At 48.7% G+C, this 16,807-nt stretch overlaps 1 long non-coding RNA gene across 3 annotated transcripts in view; it reads left to right on the forward strand.

The window, feature by feature from the left end:
• Window positions 1-12,544, forward strand: part of LOC125629247 (uncharacterized) — a 47,264-nt gene extending 34,720 nt beyond the window's left edge. For 2 of the 3 annotated variants that reach the window (XR_012666372.1, XR_007354390.2), the window contains 3 exons: window positions 7,749-7,877; window positions 8,302-9,574; window positions 12,001-12,544. This is a non-coding gene — a long non-coding RNA (uncharacterized LOC125629247). The remainder of the gene's footprint in view (window positions 1-7,748; window positions 7,878-8,301; window positions 9,575-12,000) is intronic. The other variant, XR_012666373.1, reaches the window with a different exon arrangement.
• Window positions 12,545-16,807: the final 4,263 nt, after the last annotated feature.

Here is a 16,807-nt window from a genome sequence, read left to right on the forward strand (position 1 = left end):
ATTTCCTGTTTGGCCAGCGTGGCAAGCTGCAGGTGACCATGCAGAGCTCATCAGCACAGGTGACCATGATGGAGTCCCAGAATCGCAAAAGAGCTCCAGCATGGACTGAACGGGAGGTACGGGATCTGATCGCTGTTTGGGGAGAGGAATCCGTGCTATCAGAACTCCGTTCCAGTTTTCGAAATGCCAAAACCTTTCTGAAAATCTCCCAGGGCATGAAGGACAGAGGCCATAACAGGGACCCGAAGCAGTGCCGCGTGAAACTGAAGGAGCTGAGGCAAGCCTACCAGAAAACCAGAGAGGCGAACAGCCGCTCTGGGTCAGAGCCCCAAACATGCCGCTTCTATGATGAGCTGCATGCCATTTTAGGGGGTTCAGCCACCACTACCCCAGCCGTGTTGTTTGACTCCTTCAATGGAGATGGAGGCAATACAGAAGTAGGTTTTGGGGACGAAGAAGATAGCTCACAGCAAGCAAGCGGAGAAACCGGTTTTCCCGACAGCCAGGAACTGTTTCTCACCCTAGACCTGGAGCCAGTACCCCCCGAACCCACCCAAGGCTGCCTCCTGGACTCAGCAGGCGGAGAAGGGACCTCTGGTGAGTGTACCTTTTTAAAATGCTATACATGGTTTAAAAGCAAGCATGTGAAAGGATTACTTTGCCCTGGCATTTGCGGTTCTGCCTTTGCAAAAGGTTTCTGGGGAGGGCAGCCTTATTTCGTCCTTCATGGTAGGACACTTTACCACTCCAGGCCAGCAACACGTACTGGGGAATCACTGTAGAACAAAGCATTGCAGTGTATGTTTGCTGGCATTCAACCAAAATCCGTTCACGCGGTGGGAGGAGGCAAAATGCGACCTTGTAACGAAAGCACATGTGCTATGTATGTAATGTTAACAGCAAGGTTTACCCTGAAAGAGTGTAGCCACTGTTTTATAAAATGTGTCTTTTTAAATACCGCTGTCCCTTTTTTTTTCTCCACCAGCTGCATGTGTTTCAATGATCACAGGATCTTCTCCTTCCCAGAGGCTAGTGAAGCTTAGAAAGAAAAAAAAACGCACTCGCGATGAAATGTTCTCCGAGCTCATGCTGTCCTCCCACACTGACAGAGCACAGACGAATGCGTGGAGGCAAATAATGTCAGAGTGCAGGAAAGCACAAAATGACCGGGAGGAGAGGTGGAGGGCTGAAGAGAGTAAGTGGTGGGCTGAAGACAGGGCTGAAGCTCAAAGGTGGCGGCAGCGTGATGAGAGGAGGCAGGATTCAATGCTGAGGCTGCTGCAGGACCAAACCAGTATGCTCCAGTGTATGGCTGAGCTGCAGCAAAGGCAGCTGGAGCACAGACTGCCACTGCAGCCCCTCTGTAACCAACCGCCCTCCTCCCCAAGTTCCATAGCCTCCACACCCAGACGCCCAAGAACGCGGTGGGGGGGCCTCCGGCCAACCAGCCACTCCACCACAGAGGATTGCCCCAAAAAAAAGAAGGCTGTCATTCAATAAATTTTAAAGTTGAAAACTTTTAAAGTGCTGTGCTTAAAGTGCTGTGTGGCATTTTCCTTCCCTCCTCCACCACCCCTCCTGGGATACCTTGATAGTCATCCCCCTATTTGTGTGATGAATGAATAACGAATGCATGAATGTGAAGCAACAATGACTTTATTGGCTCTGCAAGCAATGATTAAAGGGAGGAGGGGAGGGTGGTTAGCTTACAGGGAAGTAGAGTGAACCAAGGGGTGGGGGGGCTCATCAAGGAGAAACAAACAGAACTTTCACACCGTAGCCTGGCCAGTCATGAAACTGTTTTTCAAAGCTTCTCTGATGCGTACCGCGCCCTCCTGTGCTCTTCTAACCGCCCTGGTGTCTGGCTGCGCGTAACCAGCAGCCAGGTGATTTGCCTCAACCTCCCACCCCGCCATAAACGTCTCCCCCTTACTCTCACAGATATTGTGGAGCACACAGCAAGCAGTAATAACAGTGGGAATATTGGTTTCGCTGAGGTCTAAGCGAGTCAGTAAACTGCGCCAGCGCGCCTTTAAACGTCCAAATGCACATTCTACCACCATTCTGCACTTGCTCAGCCTGTAGTTGAACAGCTCCTGACCACTGTCCAGGCTGCCTGTGTATGGCTTCATGAGCCATGGCATTAAGGGGTAGGCTGGGTCCCCAAGGATACATATAGGCATTTCAACATCCCCAACAGTTATTTTCTGGTCTGGGAATAAAGTCCCTTCCTGCAGCTTTTGAAACAGACCAGAGTTCCTGAAGATGCGAGCATCATGCACCTTTCCCGGCCATCCCACGTTGATGTTGGTGAAACGTCCCTTGTGATCCACCAGAGCTTGCAGCACTATCGAAAAGTACCCCTTGCGGTTTATGTACTCGCCGGCTTGGTGCTCTGGTGCCAAGATAGGGATATGGGTTCCATCTATAGCCCCACCACAGTTAGGGAATCCCATTGCAGCAAAGCCATCCACTATGACCTGCACATTTCCCAGGGTCACTACCCTTGATATCAGCAGATCTTTGATTGCGTGGGCTACTTGCATCACAGCAGCCCCCACAGTAGATTTGCCCACTCCAAATTGATTCCCAACTGACCGGTAGCTGTCTGGCGTTGCAAGCTTCCACAGGGCTATCGCCACTCGCTTCTCAACTGTGAGGGCTGCTCTCATCTTGGTATTCATGCGCTTCAGGGCAGGGGAAAGCAAGTCACAAAGTTCCATGAAAGTGCCCTTACGCATGCGAAAGTTTCGTAGCCACTGGGAATCGTCCCAGACCCGCAACACTATGCGGTCCCACCAGTCTGTGCTTGTTTCCCGAGCCCAGAATCGGCGTTCCACAGCATGAACTTGCCCCATTAGCACCATGATGCATGCATTGTCAGGGCCCATGCTTTCAGAGAAATCTGTGTCCATGTCCTGATCACTCACGGGACCGCGCTGACGTCGCCTCCTCGCCCGGTATCGCGTTGCCATGTTCTGGTGCTGCATATACTGCTGAATAATGTGTGTGTGGTGGTTAATGTGCTCCTAATTGCCAAAGTGAGCTGAGCGGGCTCCATGCTTGCCGTGGTATGGCGTCCGCACAGAAAAAAGGCGCGGAACGATTGTCTGCCGTTGCTCTGACGGAGGGAGGGGCGACTGACGACACGGCTTACAGGGTTGGCTTCAGGGAGCTAAAATCAACAAAGGGGGTGCCTGTACATCAAGGAGTATTTCAGGCAGGACTGCACGGAGGGTTCCAATAAGAAATGGTGCACCTAAGTTATCGTTGTTATTGGAACAAGGAGGTTAGCCTGGCCTCTGATTGATACATGGCTAGATTTACCTCGCTGCACCTTCTCTGTGAGTGACTGCAGTGTGACCTAGAGGAATGAGTCCCCTAGACAGGGGAGGAGGCAAATGAGTACAAAACAAATCTGGTCTATTTCTTGTTTTGACCCACTCCATCTATCTTTTACATCTTTGGCTGGCAGCAGACGGTGCAGAAGGACTGCATGCCATCCACATCTGATGGCTGCTCGGCAGAAGATGGTACAGTACGACTGCTAGCCATCCCCATCTCTTGCCTGCCTGGCAGAAGATGGTGCAATACGACTGCTAGCAATCCTCATCTCTTGCCTGCCTGGCAGAAGATGGTACAGTACGACTGCTAGCAGTCCGTATCGCCTGCCCGCTCACCATAAGACGGTTCAATAGGACTGACTGCAGGACTAAAGAGAATGACCTGGTCAAGTCACTCCAAATTTAGTCCCTGCGCCCATGTCTGCCCAGGCGCTCCCAGCCGACGCGGCCAGGAGCACCTCGGACACGATGAGGACGACTACCAATCGTATTGCACCGTCTGCTGCCAGAAGGCAAGGGGTTGCTGCTACTGTGCAGCAAAGCCGTACCGCGTCTGCCAGCACCCAGGAGACATAGGGTGACGGTTACCTGAGCGGGCTCCATGCTTGCCGTGGTATGGCGTCTGCACAGGTAACTCAGGAAAAAAGGCGCGAAATGATTGTCTGCCCTTGCTTTCACGGAGGGAGGGAGGGAACGGGGGCCTGACGACACGTACCCAGAACCACCCGCGACAATGTTTTAGCCCCATCAGAGTGCTCCATTGTGACTGCTCTGGACAGCACTCTCAGATGCCCGATTGTTTGCCATTGCTCTGACGCTGGGAGGGGTGCTTACAGGGTTGGCTTCAGGGAGCTAAAATCAACAAAGGGGGTGGCTTTACATCAAGGAGTATTTCAGGCAGGACTGCACGGAGGGTTCCAATAAGAAATGGTGCACCTAAGTTATTGTCCTTATTGGAGCAAGAAGGTTAGCCTGGCCTCTGATTGATACATGGCTAGATTTACCTCGCTGCACCTTCTCTGTAAGTGACTGCAGTGTGATCTAGAAGAATGAGTCCCCTAGACAGGGGAGGGGGGGAAGCAAATGAGTACAAAACAAATCTGGTCTATTTCTTGTTTTGATCCACTCCATCTATCTTTTACATCTTTGGCTGGCAGCAGACGGTGCAGAAGGACTGCATGCCATCCACATCTCATGGCTGCTCGGCAGAAGATGGTACAGTACGACTGCTAGCAGTCCGTATCGCCTGCCCGCTCACCATAAGACGGTTCAATAGGACTGACTGCAGGACTAAAGAGAATGACCTGGTCAAGTCACTCCAAATTTAGTCCCTGTGCCCATGTCTGCCCTGGCGCTCCTGATCGACCTCACAGAGGCGACCAGGAGCACCTCAGACATGACGATGACGGCTACCAGTCGTACTGTACCGTCTGCTGCCACAAGGCAAGGGGTTGCTGCTACTGTGTAGCAATGCCGTACCGCGTCTGCCAGCACCCAGGAGACATAGGGTGACGGTTACCTGAGCGGGCTCCATGCTTGCCATGGTATGGCGTCTGCACAGGTAACTCAGGAAAAAAGGCGCGAAATGATTGTCTGCCCTTGCTTTCACGGGGGGAGGGAGGGAACGGGGGGCTGACGATATGTACCCAGAACCACCCACGACAATGTTTTAGCCCCATCAGGCATTGGGATCTCAACCCAGAATTCCAATGGGCAGCGGAGACTGCGGGAACTGTGGGATAGCTATCCACAGTGCAACGCTCCGGAAGTCGACGCTTGCCTCGGTACTGTGGAAGCGCTCCGCCGAGTTAATGCACTTAATGCACTTAGAGCATTTTCTGTGGGGACACACACACTCGAATTTATAAAACTGATTTCTAAAAAACCGACTTCTATAAATTCGACCTTATTCCGTAGTGTAGACATAGGAGGGAATGGGATAGGGTGTGTTGAAGCAAGCAGCCAATTAGCACAGGACAGAGAAAGTAAGCTCAAAACTGTAGAAAGGTATCTGACTGTTCAGAGGCCCTGATTTTCTGGCTGCTGCTCCTGGCCAGAGGTAGACTTCTCGTGTGACCTTTGCTGAGTCATTTAGTTTCTGCATGCCTCAGTTCCTTCTCTGTAAAATGGGAATAATAGTACTTATCCTCACAACAACTCTACCACACAGGCGCCCACTTTCCAATGTGCCGGTGGGTGCTCGATCCCCAGCTCTGTCCCAGGCCCAGCCTCCACTGCACCTCTTCCTCCAAGGCCCCACCTCTTCCCGCCCCATTCTGCCTCCTCCCCCACAGAGTCTCCTGCATGCCACGTAACCACTGATCGTGACTGGTGGGAGGCACGGGGAGGGAGGGTGAGGTGTTGATTGGTGGGCAGGAGGCGCTGGGGGGAGGGAGAGGTGCTGATGGGAGGGCTGCTGGTGGGTGCTCTGCACCCATCTTTTTTTTTTTTTTTTCTTCCCTCTGTAGGTGCTCCAGCCCCGGAGCACCCAGAGAGTCAGCGCCTATGCACACAGGGGGGTTGTGAGGATATATGCATTAAAGATTGAGAGGAGCTCAGACACAATGGTAATGGGGGCCATGTACGCACCTAAAATCGATATCTAGATAGGCAAGCTGCAATTTGCACTGGTGCAGTTTAGCCATGCTTGAAACCAGGGAAAATATTGCAGTAATGCAAATAGCAGGTTGGCTGATCTACCATAGGGTTTGCACTGGTGCAGCTGGCCATCAATGGCAATAACTGGGGCACATTCCCAGTGTAAACAAGGGCTGGAATGAGGAAACAAAGTGTGTGAGCAGTGGCTGTTTTAAGGTAAAACAGTGGCTTCTACGCTCTATGCCTAACTGCTTCCTTACCCAGCAATGTGTGCGCAACTTGGTTGGCAAGGGAAACACAATCACTTATCTGAGGAGGGACTGAGGGGAAGAGAGCGGAAGAGTGAAGAGGCTGGGAAGAAATGGGTTCATGTGTTCCCTTTATTTTTCCAGATCATTTCAAAGGCCTTTCAGCAAAATGGCTCTGAAGTGAATTAATTACAGGGATAGGGTTATTCATATATAAACATGTGAGTTTGTTTTCTCTTTTTTCCTGTTAGTGGCAGCTTTCCTCTGAAAAATGACCAATAAACCCCTATTTCTTAATCCCCAAACTTCAGTCAGAATGAAATCATGGCAAATCTCAGTGGATTTAGTGATTTAAATTGAGCCTCTTTTAAAAAAAACAAAAACTACTATTAAAATATCTGGACAAAACTCAGGCAGTGTGCTTTTGCTATGCTCAGCCCTTCCACGGTCTCCAAGTTATTCCTGGCATGCTGCTGTTTTACATAATATTGGTGCTATGAAGCCTCTTTAGGTGAAGAGGCAGAGATTAATGAGCCACATGGAAACCCTAATTTGTCTGAGTTAGAGGAGATTAATTATGTTAATGGTCTAAGCAAAGTAATCTAGAGGCTAGAAATGTTCATTCAGTGTCGCCCTTAGAATTGTTGGACTTGTATTTAAACTCTGTGAAAAGAGAATCTGAAAATAAGTGATGTATTTTATTTACCAAATGGGAGCGCTATTCTTTTTCTCCGTGCATCAATACCTACAGGAGTTGTGTATGTGTATGGGGAGGATAATAGATCCCTCATTATTTAATAATATTTTACATTTCTCTATTACCTCCTATCCCAGGGGTTCTCAAACTGGGGGTCGTGACACCTCACGGGGTTGCGAGCTGTCAGCTCTGTGGGGCTGACAGCCCCGAGCCCCCATTAAATTAAATTCCTCCTCCCCCCATTTTTAATTTATAAGGGGGGGTCACACTCAGAGGCTTGCTGTGTGAAAGGGGTCACCAATACAGAAAGTTTGAAAACCACTGTCCTAGCCTCAGGGATCCCCAAATGCTTCCGAAACAATGCATTTCAGTCACCACTGAAGTCCAGCCGCTTCTGGAGTGAAATACAGTAGCTGTTTAACTTTCAAGGAGCTGGCTAGTCTTCCAGAAATGTTGTGCGCTATTGCCAGCAGTATCAAAAGTCGCCTCTGATGCTGAGTGCCTCCACTTTTAATTGAGATCCTTGGAGCCTGAGTTTCAGAAGTGCTGAGTATCTATGGCTGAAGTCAGCGGGAGCTGGGGCTGTGCAGTACCTCTGAAAATCAGGCCCTGGGTGTGACAAACTGGGCACACAAAATCTGTGGCCACATTTGAAAATGTGGCTGTTAAAGACTGCTCAGTTCCTGTGGGGTTGGGGAAGCCTGTAAAGGAGCTAGGCTAAGACGAAAGAAGGATCTATGGCTAGGAGAGTGGGAGCTGGAGAATCAGTATTCTTGAGCGAGGCAATGCTCACCCGTGCTCTACCTCACCTGCATTGGGAAAAGTCCCTCCTCCCCTGGCCTGCCTTCCTACTGTTCCCAGGTCCCATCCCCTGCCTCCCTTGTGGAAGTCTGGATGGCAGACGGAGAGGAGCATCAGTTGCCAGGAGCAGAACAGAGCTGGCATGGTGCCAAGAGTGACTCCATGATGAAGAGGCTACTGCCTCAGGAGGTAAGGTGGGCAGGGAGTGCAGCGTTCCTCTCCATTTGGGGGAGTCCCTTTCTCTTGCCTATTGTGGCGATGTTAGTGGTCTAGAGAAGTGAAAGAAGACACTTTCTGCTGTTGGGAGGATTAAACAGGAAGGGAGCTGAGAGTGGGGTGATGGAGAGAGGGAGGAGAAACTGCTCCTATCCCTTCTCTGGAATCTTAAGGATGGGTGTAAGAATGTGACGGTGATGTGAAAGCTCTTGAAGCATGGCTGTAACATGTACCTCCCATCACTAGATAATTCTGTACAGTAGCTTTGGTGGGGAAGGGGTGGCAGTGAGTGAACCTCAAACATGGAGGTTTGACATTATTACACCATAGTTAAAGTTGCGACTAGCTTTTGTTTTAAAACTATTTTGTCACTCCTGTAATTATAAATCTGTTCCAGAGAGTATGAGAAACCAGAGTTTGGGGCTGAGAGGAGCCACAGCATTCAGGAATTTAAGACAAACAGATGGAAGATGCCAAGACAAGTACTTTAACAGCTGGGAACTGGAATACAGGCTGTGTTGTGTCCTGGTTTGACTCGAGGGAATTTGGGTTCTCCTGAGACTCGTATGGAAATGACTGGAACATGCATCTGCTAGGGAGGTTTGTTATCACAGCATTGCAAGGTGAAATTGTTTTATCTTTCTGACTTTAAATTTTTGTTTTTATTTTCAGCTCTTCAGATTTCGGAAAGTTCAGTTGGAAAGAGCAGCTGTGCTTGTTGGCATTAGCTTTGATTCATAAAAGATACAGGTGTGCTGCCAAAAAATCCTAAACTGAAAGGAAATCGGGTTACATGAGTAAAGATCAACACTACACAGAAACACTACCCTGTAGTGTAAGACAAGAAGTGAAGAGCTGTGTGCCCAGCTGAAAGCTGAGGGCATGCAGCTGCCCAAGTTGGAATCTGGCCAAGACTTGTGAGCCAACACCACTCGTTCAATATAATATATAGGGTTGGAGATAGAAGACTTGAAGCAGGTTGGGTTTCTCAGCCCCTGTTCATTCTTCAGCTTCATATTTCGTAGGTGGTCTTATCTCCACATTCCCTTCCCTTTTGGTGGTTCTCCCTTACTCATGGATTTATTTTATACACAGTTGTGGGTTTTGAGAGGATGGGGCCACTTCTTCAGTAAAGGAATCTTCCATAATCTTCTAGGAGTATGAGAGAGAGAGAGAGTCAAATAGCTTCTTTTAGCAGCAGCCATGGTGGAAATATTCTGCCCACCTCCCCAGAGAGGGGAGGGCAGTGTGCCCACAGCAGATTTTAATGTATTCGTCAACACCAGACAGGTTCTGATTAACCACAGTTGTGTCTTCCAGTGGAGCGTAATGATTAGGTCCATCCATCCTTTCTATCACTGCATGCTCCCTTCCAAACAAACCTCATCAGTCAGTTATTCTCCATTAGACCTTTATCAGACAGCATTTAAACTGCCACTTGAAATCAGCCACACTGAGTCTATTATTGGCATTTCCACTTCTGTTTCCAGTTCTGAGTTTTTCAAATTGATGAACCTCCATTATCATTGTATATATTCTCCTCCTGTGACCTCAGAACCTTCAGCCAGTTCTCTTGTATTTGTATGTCTCAGTATTAACCCCTTGTTCTCTCTTCTCTCCTTGCTCTCTCTGGCTTTCAAGGGGAGACTCAGTGCTGTGCAAGCAGGAAGGTGAGTGGGATATAGAGGCTATTCAGCCCAAGCAGAAGTGCCTAGAGACATGACTCAGCCAGAATACCTCTGGGAGTAAAAGTCAACAGGCACCGCAATACCTATTTAAAGGGTGAAGCATGTGCTCTCCCACAGTGCTTGCCCCTGCTTCACTGGCCATAGTAGAAGGTTCACAGCACTGGCTGTGCCTCTCTGTGATGCCACACACCACTCTCTGAGGAAGGTCACGCATTTGATGAAAAACCTTGGATAGTGTCTAAAATATTGTGGCAAATTATGTTTGATGTTAAGCAAGTATGACTGTCTGAGTATTTACGGTCTAAAGTAATATCAGAGCAGTCTATCTGAGAGACCACCTGCAGCCTTCTGTCCTGTCAACTGACTGTAGGAATTGCTCATCCCACTATAGAGTTTTGAAAGGACAGGAGGCATGGCCTTCTCTATCAAGGTCCTGTACCTCTGGAATGCTTTCCTCCTTAATTTACACCTAGGCAATGATGATTTTACATTTCACCATAGCATCTTTTATCCTAAAAGATCTCAAAATGCTTTACAAATTGAAATCAACACACAAACTGCACATAGGACATGCTTAATCCATAGCTGAAATGTGACCATCTCCAGGATGAAAACAACTAACTTCAGTAACACAAAGCAACATTACACAACAGGTTAGGATAGGAAGTGAAGAGTACCTTTTCCAAGTGAAACTGTTTGGGGAGTTTTTAGGTAGGCAGCACATAATGGAATTTTGGTCAGGACACTGGGTGATCTTTACTGGCCTTTATTTTTATAAGGAGTGCCAAGCATTCATGTCTTCTCTCTGTCTTTGTTTTATCTGAAAGGTTGCACTTACAGTTGCATGGGGCTTCCACACACCTTGCTAAGCCATTGGTTCAATATTAACTCATAGCCCTGGTCTACACTAGGAGTTGAGGTCAAATTTAGCAGCATTAAATCGATTTAACCCTGCACCCGTCCACACGACGAAGCCCTTTTTTTCGACTTAAAGGGCTCTTAAAATTGATTTCCTTACTCCACCCCCGACAAGGGGATTAGCGCTGAAATCGGCCTTGACAGGTCGAATTTGGGGTACTGTGGATGCAATTAGATGGTATTGGCCTCCGGGAGCTATCCCAGAGTGCTCCATTGTGACCGCTCTGGATAGCACTCTCAACTCAGATGCACTGGCCAGGTAGACAGGAGAAGGCCCGCAAACTTTTGAATTTCAATTTCCTGTTTGGCCAGTGTGGCAAGCTGCAGGTGAGTGTAGAGCTCATCAGCAGAGGTGATCATGATGGAGTCCCAGAATCGCAAAAGAGCTCCAGCATGGACCGAATGGGAGGTATGGGATCTGATCGCTGTATGGGGAGAGGAATCTGTGCTATCAGAACTCCGTTCCAGTTTTCGAAATACCAAAACATTTGTCAAAATCTCCCAGGGCGTGAAGGACAGAGGCCATAACAGGGACCCAAATCAGTGCCACGTGAAACTTAAGGAGCTGAGACAAGTCTACCAGAAAACCAGAGAGGCAAACGGCCGCTCCGGCCCAGAGCCCCCAACATGCCACTTCTATGATGAGCTGCATGCCATTTTAGGGGGTTCAGCCACCACTACCCCAGCCATGTTGTTTGACTCCTTCAATGGAGATGGAGGCAACATGGAAGCAGGTTTTGGGGACGAAGAAGATGATGATGATGAGGTTGTAGATAGCTCACAGCAAGCAAGCGGAGAAACCGGTTTTCCCGACAGCCAGGAACTGTTTCTCACCCAGGACCTGGAGCCAGTACCCCCCGAACCCACCCAAGTCTGCCTCCCGGACCCGCCAGGCGGAGAAGGGACCTCTGGTCATTGTACCTTTTAAAATACTATACATGGTTTAAAAGCAAGCATGTTTAATGATTAATTTGCCCTGGCATTCGCGGCTCTCCTGGATGTACTCCCAAAGCCTTTGCAAAAGGTTTCTGGGGAGGGCAGCCTTATTCCGTCCACCACGGTAGGACACTTTACCACTCCAGGCCAGTAGCACATACTCGGGAATTATTGTAGAACAAAGCATTGCAGTGTATGTTTGCTGACATTCAAACAACATCCATTCTTTATCTCTCTGTGTTATCCTCAGGAGAGTGATATCATTCATGGTCACCTGGTTGAAATAGGGTGCTTTTCTTAAAGGGACATTCAGAGGTGCCTGTTCCTGCTGGGCTGTTTGCCTGTGGCTGAACAGAAATGTTCCCTGCTGTTAGCCATGGGGATGGGGGAGTGGCTAGGCACAAGGTGCGGGGAGGCAAAATGCGACCTTGGAATGAAAGCACATGTGCTGTGTATGTAATGTTAACAGCAAGGTTTACCATGAAAGAGTGTAGCCATTGTTCTATAAAATGTGTCTTTTTAAATACCACTGTCCCTTTTTTTTTCTCCACCAGCTACATGTGTTTCAAGCATCACAGGATCTTCTCCTTCCCAGAGGCTAGTGAAGATTAGAAGGCGAAAAAATGCACTCGCGACAAAATGTTCTCTGAACTCATGCTGTCCTCCCACTCTGACAGAGCACAGATGAATGCATGGAGGCAGACAATGTCAGAGTGCAGGAAAGCACAAAATGACCAGGAGGAGAGGTGGCGGGCTGAAGCTGAAAGGTGGTGGCAGCATGATGAGAGGAGGCAGGAGTCAATGCTGAGGCTGCTGGAGGATCAAACTAATATGCTCCAGCATATGGTTGAGCTGCAGGAAAGGCAGCTGGAGCACAGACCGCCGCTACAGCCCCTGCGTAACCAACCGCCCTCCTCCCCAAGTTCCATAGCTTCCTCACCCAGACGCCCAAGAATGCGGTGGGGGGGCCTCCGGCCACCCAGCCACTCCACCCCAGAGGATTGCCCAAGCAACAGAAGGCTGGCATTCAATAAGTTTTAAAGTTTTAAACTTTTAAAGTGCTGTGTGACCTTGTCCTTCTCTACTCCACCACCCCTCCTGGGCAATGTGAAGCAACAATGACTTTATTGCCTCTGCAAGTGGTGATCAAAGGGAGGAGGGGAGGGTGGTTAGCTTACAGGGAAGTAGAGTGAACCAAGGGGAGGGGGTTTCATCGAGGAGAAACAAACAGAACTTTCACACTGTAAGCCTGGCCAGTCATGAAAGTGGTTTTCAAAGCTTCTCTGATGCGCACCGCGCCCTCCTGTGCTCTTCTAACCGCCCTGGTGTCTGGCTGCACCAGGCGATTTGCCTCAACCTCCCACCCCGCCTTAAATGTCTCCCCCTTACTCACACAGATATTGTGGAGCGCACAGCAAGCAGTAATAACAGTGGGAATATTGGTTTCGCTGAGGTCTAAGCGAGTCAGTAAACTGCGCCAGTGCGCTTTTAAATGTCCAAATGCACATTCTACCACCATTCTGCACTTGCTCAGCCTGTAGTTGAACAGCTCCTGACTACTGTCCAGGCTGCCTGTGTAGGGCTTCATGAGCCAGGGCATTAAGGGGTAAGCTGGGTCCCCAAGGATAACTATAGGCATTTCAACATCCCCAGTGGTTATTTTCTGGTCTGGGAATAAAGTCCCTTCCTGCAGCTTTTGAAACAGACCAGAGTTCCTGAAGATGCAAGCGTCATGTACCTTTCCTGGCCATCCCACATTGATGTTGGTGAAACGTCCCTTGTAATCCATCAGTGCTTGCAGCACTATTGAAAAGTACCCCTTGTGGTTTATGTACTCGCCGGCTTGGTGCTCTGGTGCCAAGATAGGGATATGGGTTCCGTCTATGGCCCCACCACAGCTAGGGAATCCCATTGCAGCAAAGCCATCCTCTATGACCTGCACATTTCCCAGGGTCACTACCCTTGATATCAGCAGATCTTTGATTGCATTGGCTACTTGCATCACAGCAGCCCCCACAGTAGATTTGCCCACTCCAAATTGATTCCCGACTTACTGGTAGCTGTCTGGCGTTGCAAGCTTCCACAGGGCTATTGCCACTCGCTTCTCAACTGTGAGGGCTGCTCTCATCTTGGTATTCATGCGCTTCAGGGCAGGGGAAAGCAAGTCACAAAGTTCCATGAACGTGCCCTTACGCATGCGAAAGTTTCGCAACCACTGGGAATCGTCCCAGACCTGCATCACTATGTGGTCCCACCAGTCTGTGCTTGTTTCCCAAGCCCAGAATCAGTGTTCCACCACATGAACCTGCCCCATTAGCACCATGATGCCCACATTGCCAGGGCCCGTGCTTTGAGAGAAGTCTGTGTCCATGTCCTCATCACTCTCCTCACTGCACTGTCGTTGCCTACTCACCCAGTTTCACTTTGCCAGGTTCTGATGCTGCATATACTGCTGGATAATGCACGTGGTGTTTAATGTGCTCCTAATTGCCAAAGTGATCTAAGCGGACTCCGTGGTATGGCATCTGCACGGAAAAAAGGCACAGAACGATTGTCTGCCATTGCTCTGACAGAGGGAGGGGCAACTGATGACATGGCTTACAGGGTTGGCTTACAGGGAATTAAAATCAACAAAGCGGGTGGCTTTATATGAAGGAGAAACAAAAACAACTGTCACACAGAATGGCCCCCTCAAGGATTGAGCTCAAACCCGTGGGTTTAGCAGGCCAATACTCAACCCACTAAGCCATCCCTTCCTCTGGTATTTCAGCCAGGACTGAATCTCCATTGAAGTTTTCAAGGTGCCCCTGACAGACCTCACCAAAACGATTGTCAGCCGTTGATTTCATGGAGGGAGGGAGGAGGGAGCAAATGAATAAAAAACAAATCTCGTCGATTTCTTGTTTTGATCCACTCCATCTATCTTTTACATCTTTGGCTGGCAGCAGACGGTGCAGTAGGACAGCAAGCCATCCACATCTCCTGCCTGCCTAGCAGAAGATGGTGCAATAGGACTGCTAGCCATCCTCATCTCCTGCCTGTCTGGCAGAAGATGGTACAATAGGACTGCTAGCCATCCTCATCTCCTGCCTGCTCACCATAAGATGGTACAATAGGACTGCCTGCAGGACTAAAGAGAATGACCTGGTTGAGTCACTCCTAATTTAGTCCCTGCACCCATGTCTGCCCAGGTGCTCCTGACCGACCTTACCAAGGCGGCCAGGAGCACCTCAGACACGATGACGATGGTTTTCAGACCTACTGCACCGTCTGCTGCCACAAGGCAATGGGTTGCTGCTGCTGTGTAGCAATGCAGTACCCCGTCTGCCAGCACCCAGGAGACATACGGTGACAGTGAGCTGAGCAGGCTCCATGCTTGCCGTGGTATGGCGTCTGCACAGGTAACTCAGGAAAAAAGGCTCAAAACAATCGTCTGCCGTTGCTTTCACGGAGGGAGGGAGGGAACGGGGGCCTGACGACATGTACCCAGAACCACCCACAACAATGTTTTTTGCCCCATCAGGCATTGGAATCTCAACCCAGAATTCCAATGGGCAGCGGAGACTGCAGGAACTGTGGGATAGCTACCCACAGTGCAACACTCCAGAAGTCAACGCTAGCCTCGGTACTGTGGAAGCACTGCGCCGAGTTAATGCACTTAGAGCATTTTGTGTGGGGACACACATAATCAACTATATAAAAACGATTTCTAAAAAAAAGACTTCTATAAATTCGACCTAATTTCGTAGTGTAGACATACCCATAGAGAAGAATGCCACATCTGACTTACCACCGTCACTTTCTGCAGCATCTAAGTATTTCTTAAAGGTCTCTGATCCAAGCATTAAACTAAATGGGATTGATTTAGATGATCTGACTGAATCATATCTGTGACATCCTTTCAGTAAGGGGCTTGATTCCCTCCTCCACTGCCCCAGAGGCACAGGGTTTGCAAGTTGAACTTCCCTGTGTCTGCAGTTGCACCGTTGGACACATTCAATTCCAGTGATGGGCAGGCGCTGGTGCCATCCTCCTTTGGGACTCCTGATGAAGAGCAGAAGTTTTTAACACCAGCTAGGACTCCAGAGAAGCCACATCACAAGTGGCTCCCTAGGAGATGCATTGAATCAGCACATCTAGCTCCGTACCCTTCTGAAAGAATTGGGTTTGAGGGCACCTTGAGCTCCTCCAGGCAGATTTTTCTGCCTTTTGAGCATGTGCAACCAGGGTTCTGCTGACAAGAATGGATTGGGCTTGAAGATTTGGGTTTTTTGATTAGCTGTGGCTGAGGGCTTAGAATCATAGAATATAAGGGTTGGAAGGGACCCCAGAAGGTCATCTAGTCCAACCCCCTGCTCGAAGCAGGACCAATTCCCAGTTAAATCATCAACTGCTTGTTCTGACGGTTGGGCTAGCAAAATTTCTTTAAGTCAGTTGCAGAATTCATTGAAAATGCCATATAGTGGTTGCTAGCCACTCCTCAGGCACTTCCTCTCTTAATACTTAGACTGGACCTGTTGCACATGGCAGGGTCCGGGGCAACCAGCCAATCCACCTATTTAGGTTTTGGTCTGGAACCAGGGAAAAGGCTGTCAACCATTCTTGAGGGAGGGAGAGAGGCTAACTCGGACCCCTCCTTACAAAGTAAAATAGAAAGAGGGTGAGTTTGTCATCCTCCCTTAGGAAGACACAGGGTGGGGAAGGAGAAAGGGGCTCATTGCCTTTGAAGGAAGAGGGACCCAGTGCTTTTAATATACAAAGCTTTTGTCCTTACCTAGTCAGCGGTAAGAGTAACAAACTGTAGAGCTTAAAGACAGCTTGAAAAAGTAGTGAGTCATGTGGCAGCTATAAGTTAGTTTTTTGCATTATTTGGGGTAATTATTAGGACCGCAGTTCATTTCTCTTTTCTGGTTCATTTAGTGATGCATTTTGTTATTTCAGTTTTTTGTTTCTTTAAACAATTAACTTACACCTTATTTTTGGTCAATAAATCTTACACCTTCGGGTAAGCTATTTCATGTGGCTGCCTCTGGGATTCCCTAGCACTGCATCTGCAGTACTTCCAAGCATGCACATGCTGCCATTTTCCCACTAAGACTTATATTATACAGTTTGCGAGTGAGGCAGGGGTGTTCAGACATGCAGGGACACCCTATACATGAACTGCATGATACATATTATTTTATTTGCTGACAAATAACTGCTCTGGCAGATTTTCATGCACAAAAGCTTTGTCCTGTGCAATGTGAGGGTTTTGTAAAATGCAAGGTGTGCGTAGATGTTAACAAAACTCAAAGGATAAAGATGTACATTATTTATTTATTGACCATGACAAGAACAGAATAGCCTTATGCATTTCTA

This window comes from Caretta caretta, chromosome 1 (assembly GCF_965140235.1).
Source record: "Caretta caretta isolate rCarCar2 chromosome 1, rCarCar1.hap1, whole genome shotgun sequence".
NCBI lineage: Eukaryota > Metazoa > Chordata > Testudines > Cheloniidae > Caretta > Caretta caretta.